We start from the raw sequence: 5,988 nt of genomic DNA, 5'->3' as shown, positions 1-5,988 counted from the left end.
GTCTGATTCTGGGAATCTTGCCCCACCATAAAAGGAAAGTATGATGTTCTATGGTCCTGGCCATTTGGGCTAATGGAAGTGACTAGAAGTGGTGAAAGCAGAGGTTGAGAATTGAGAGTCCTCTAGCTACTCTCAATTCTTAATCTCTGGTTCACAAAATGGACACAAATTTGCATTTCAACACAATGTTTGAGTCAATCTCTTTTACCAAGGAAACTGATGAGTAAAGCCAAACTTTTAAGTTTATACTTCATAGGAGGTTAACAAAGCAACAAAACACTAAGCCAACTTAACCACTGCTCTTGTGAGCCAAGGGTGAAAGAAATTTATGGTCAGATTTAAAATGCTTTCCTTGATCAGAATTTTCACACAAGTATGCTAACTCAGGGAGAGATAATTCCTCAGTCAAATTCCCACTCCAACTGAGATATTATCACTGTTTGAAACACTGAAGAGACTATGATATGCTAATAGCTTTAAATTAGTTCACATTCAAATTTCTAGGTGTTTGGGGAAACTAAACATGCTTTACAGTAATTGGCCTCTTCTGTAAATGTGGCCTTAGGTACCACTTCTTGTGTTGAACAGCCACTTTTGAGTCCAGGAGTGAGGGGTTCCAGGCCTAGTTATCTCAGTCTTCCTTAAGTAGACATGGCTCTCTGCCATCTCACTGGGAGGCCTTCCCCAGTGTGGTACCTAGCTGCTTAGCTGGTTTTAATTTGGTCTTTTGTAGAAAGTTTTATTTAAAAACAACTATGAAAAGGACCATTAATGTCCAAGAAAGTGAAATTTGGGCCAGGATGAAAAGGATGCAAAGATGCCAGTAAACCATGGATACTTAATGAGAAACTCCAGAGAAGGAATGAAATCAAACAAATTTGACTCCATCCCAATGAGCTGTGTTTAGTTTTAGATAAATATATACTTAAGCAAGTCATGTAGGGGACTAAAAATAGCATTCAGGTTCAGGATAGTTTCTACCCCATTTATTAGAAAATGCATGAACTCAATGGTAATTCAAGAGGATCCAAATTAATAACAAAAGAAAAATCTTTGAGAAAAACAACCCCTGCTCCCAAACAAGAAAAACAGAAAGAAATAAAAATAAACTTAAAAATAAGGAAGAAAAATAAATGCCTAAAAGGTAAAACTTTGATATTTTAGGTTAAGAAAGAGAGAAGAGAGTTAAGAATCCCTTCTTTCCTCCCACCTGGTGACTTCTCCATTACCCGGGAATGCAGAGATGAAGGACAGTAAGCTGTTTCTGTTGGAGAAGGCACTTGCATTTTGAGATGGTGTTGAGTGTAGGGCAGATATGGATGGAATGGTCAGATCCTGACATTTCTGATGGAACAGTGGCAGCAGTTCTGTGCTATAACTGTGCACAGTTGTAGACTACTAAGTAGAGTTTACTTAGGGTGCCAAACTAACCCTCTGTTGAAAAGCTGGATAACTCTTCAAGGTCACTGAAGAAGGGGTAAGTATACCAAAGAGCTGCCATAACAAAGTACCACAGATTAGGTGGCTTAAACAACAGACTTCTATTTCCTCACAGTTCTGGAGGCTGCAAGTCCTAGATCAAGGTGTCAACAATTTTGGTTTCATTCTGAGGTCTCCCTTCTGGGCTTGTAGATGGCGTTCTTCTCCCTGTGTCTTTACATGCTCTTCCTTCTGTGCATGTCTGTGTCCTCATCTCTTCTTATGAGGACAGTGGTCATATTGGATTAGGGCCTATCCCAATGACCCTGTTTTACCTTAATTACCTCTTTAAAGGCCCCATTTCCAAATACAGTAACATTCGGAGGTCCTAGGGGTTTGCATCTCAACATATACCTTTTTTTTGGTGGTGGTGGTAGGGGAACAATTAAGGCTTCCCCAAAAGAGGGTGATTTGGGCAAATATCCATGCATATCTTCGCAGAAGTAAGTGGTACCCTCTAAAAGTCCTTGACTACCTGTAAATATTATTTAAGTCAAACCTGCTTTGTGTGAGTTTTTTCTAAAATTAATAATTGAATACTAAGGTATTAGGCTTACTTAGAAGAATATTAATTACAGAGTTTTGAAATACTTTTGTCTTCTCACCACACTCAAAATAGAAATCAAGAATCTTGATTGAATATCTAGTGCTGGTGAGTGTTCAATAATGATGATATTAGTTAATAATAGTAGAACAATTCTGAACAAAATAATAATAATAATAAAAAAACCCAACCATGGAATTCTTTGTGGCCTGAAAGAAAAGTCATAATTTTTCCATATATATAGGAATAAAAAATTGTGTTGAAATGGTATAAGCCATGTTTGAGGAACTTGAGTATTTCTTGAACTACAACTGCCTCAAGAAATATTTTCCCACAGTTCCTTCCACCCCTAAGCCATGTATCTGGTGCTTTGGGAAGGGTTCTGTTTCTAGCTGGCCAATTATGGATGATAAATAAGTGATAAATATAGTCACAGACTGAAGTCCAAACATTTGATAAGCTTTGAAAGATAAACTTTAAATGAAATTGAAAATGACATCTATGTCATTTTGTTATGTTACCTTTTAATATGTTACCTTTTCTTTTGGCTTAATATGTTACCTTTTAATATGTTACCCTTTCTTTTGGCTTCTCTGAGGACAAAGTTTGGGTCCAAACCTCAAGGTAGGGTTGGACATGGTTACCTCTGACATGGCCTGTTGGGCACTTTAATCTACATCTAAGTACTTTCAACTTTCTTTATGCATTGTTAGCTTGTTTTAGGCCTAGAGACTCAAACGGAAGCTAAAGGGGAAAATATATATTGTTAATCAGACTGTACCTCTGCAGAGTCCAAAAGAGAAAAGGAAACTATTTCCTAAAGGCCAATGTTTGCATTTTCCCTGAGAACTAGGAAAAGTTTGAGTTTGACAGAGAATGAGGTTCACCAGTGATGAGATATTGTTCTCATTTTATCTTTTGTAAGAAAATAAAAAGTAAAAACAATACAGAATGTATAGTCAAAATTGGAGGCATGATTTTAATATTTTCAAGAAAACGCAATGTTCCAGACCAAGTTTTATCTCCATACAAATTGCTGATTTTGAAAACCATAAAAGTGAGGTATTTTTTGGAACCCTTTGAATTCAGATATATAATTCTTAATTTCATAATAAAGTATTGGGACTCCCCCTCCCCCCCAACTACACATTAATTTTATTTTGTTTGTTTCTTATTAAACTGATTTTACCACTAGATACATTTAAAAACATCTCCCAAGTAGCAGTAATTATAATTTGGTTTGGCAACTCATGACAATGCTTGGTGTCAAATAAAAATTTGCCTTTAAAATGATACGCATATATCTCCCAAATACTTCATTTCTTATTTTTATGAGCATTGTGGAGAAATAGCTCTGCAGTGAAGGCATTCACAAATCTAATAGTAATGCTATTATTTCTGATTTCTATATAGAGCTTTTTATTTAGTGATCACAAAATGCATCAGAAATGTAGCCTCATCTGTTTGCCCAATACTAATCACTGCCGAATTTCTTGCTAACAAATGTAGAAAGAGAAGCAAGGAAGTTGGGCGTGATTTTATACAAATGTCCCCGATGTTTGGAAAGACTGCCAAGGGGAGAGGATTCTTTTCTGACCCCTGGGTTGCTATTTTAGCCCCTATTTAGCCTTTTTCCCATGGAGAAAATGAACTATCTCACACAATATGTTTACAGTACAATATGTAAGGCAAAATGGCACAACACAGTTCTGTCAATATCATTTACGATGAACAAATTAAAAAAAGATTTCCTTCATAAAATCAATAGCGCGCGCGCGAGAAAAATCGAGATGAATAGGCGAGGGAGAGAAGGTGCCCAGGGTGACAAATGGGTGGCATCTTTGCACGTTCCTGCCTGAGTGAGCAAAGGTAAACAATTATTCGCTGAATTTGTGTTTTCACTGTGTAAGTTGGGTCAACAGAGTCTGATAGGAGGAAGAGAGGATATATTGTTGAGGCATAAAATAAAAATGTTTATCTGAGCATTTATCACCCCTTGATCTAAAGTGGAATTCAGAGATGGGGCTCTGCGCTCGGCAGGCTCAGCTCTTGGTTTATACGCAGCCTCAGAATCGTTCCGCAAACCATAAAACGTGCTTTCTCACTTTTCTGCTTGGATGATTTTAGAGCTGCTCTTTAGGGACCAATTTCTCTAATGGTGAGATCTAATTCAATTGTGTGCTCACTCAATTCAGAGGGAAGTCCATGGAAAGAACAGCACCACAGCATGTTTGGGTGCTGGTTGGATGAAAATCCTATTCTGGGCAGTGAGGAGAGTAAATTCCCACTGAATGTGTTGCTTATGCCTCGCTCTGAAGCCTTCTTATTCATTTAATTCAGGTGAAAACTCTACTGTGCAAAGATTACACACATCTTGACTGATTTTGAAATGGTTGTAATAGTTTTTCTTTTTCCTGAATTCTACTTCTAATCGCTGTTATTTAGGAATGGACTATGTCAGGTCACTGGATTTTTTTCAACTTAACTATAGCCAGTTACCATACCATTGATTGCATGGCTTATACCCATTCTGAATTTGTCATTAAAGCCCCCCAATACCACAGTAATCTCATGTTGTTGTTTAGAAAGACCTGCGTTGTAAACTCTCATGGACCAAGGTTAAGCTAATGCTGCTCATTCTGTATTGTTCTTATTTAGTATTGTGCTCATGATATTTGGACAAATCATAAATACCTCTGATGATAATGAATTTATTTGAATGCTACATTTGCCTACAGAGAACCAACTCTCAGTAGGATCTGTGCTTTGAGTTATTTGTATATAGTGATGGTAGATGTGATCACCTCATTCAAATATCCTCTTCTAGCCATTTCCCCAGAAATGATTATTTCATGTGTGCTCTGGACAACAAGGAAAGGTAAGCAGACTGTCTTGTACATTAGGCCTTATTCATTGATTAAGCCTTCCAACTTTCATACTATACTTAGTAGGCTTACATTGAAAAGACCAATGCTTCAGAGACTTTTAATTTTCTCCTAGTTATCTGGTTTCTAATGAAAACAATAGAATTACAGAATTTTTGGAAATTAAAGGAAGCGAAAGACCCTCTAATACTCTGACTTTACAGATGGTGAAAGAGAGGCTTGGTGAATTCGAGTTCTGAGATTAGTTAATGGCAAAGTCAGGTCCTGAATCTGACTCTGTTCCTTTTAATTACTTATAACATGGGCCTCCTCTATGGCAGGCACTGTGCTAGTTGCTATGGATACAGAAGTGGATGAGACAGATCCAGAACATGAGGGATAAAAACTTAGTGAGTCTATCTCCTTTCAACTGGACCTATGAGCTAGATCAACTCAATGTTGACTTCTTGAAGCACATTCATGGCTTAAAGTAATATTTAAAATATGTAAATTCTTAGGTAACTTTTTTTTTTTGAGGGAACATGTATGTATGCGTGTGCGTGTGAGCTGGCAGGCGTGGGAGGGGGAGGGGGGTAGGGCAGAGGGAGAAGAAGAGAGAGAGAATGTTACGCATGCTCCACACCCAGGGCAGAGCCCAAGGCAGGGCTTGATCTCATGACCCTGAGACCATGACCCTGAGTCATTATCTGAGCCAAAATCAAGAGTCCAAGGCTTAACTGACTGAGCCACCCAGGTGCCTTCTTAGGTAACTGTTTTTAATCCTGGCCTGTTCTTCCATTTTTAGCATCATGGTTTTCCAAGAAAGTTATCTTAAACTAGCTTCACTAACATGTTCCTCTTCCCACTGGTGTAGTTTGTTTCTTCGAAGTTCTTTGACTTTGTGCCAGTGGTCTCTCTTGTTTCCACTACTGTCTGGTGCTGGTAGTCCAAAAAGAAACCCGGAGAGAGAAACTCCTAAAGATCAAGAAAGAGAAGGCCTACTCTTCTCCAGCATTCCACAGACAGCTGATCCTAAGAATCATTCTTCTGACTCTTCCCTGATAGCCAGTTTGTCAAGATTTTTCAGAATTAATTTATTCT

Source organism: Phoca vitulina, unplaced genomic scaffold (assembly GCF_004348235.1).
Source record: "Phoca vitulina isolate PV1807 unplaced genomic scaffold, GSC_HSeal_1.0 scaffold11, whole genome shotgun sequence".
Lineage (NCBI taxonomy): Eukaryota > Metazoa > Chordata > Mammalia > Carnivora > Phocidae > Phoca > Phoca vitulina.
The sequence above is the reverse complement of the archived record's forward strand: the minus strand, read 5'-3'. Positions refer to the sequence as shown.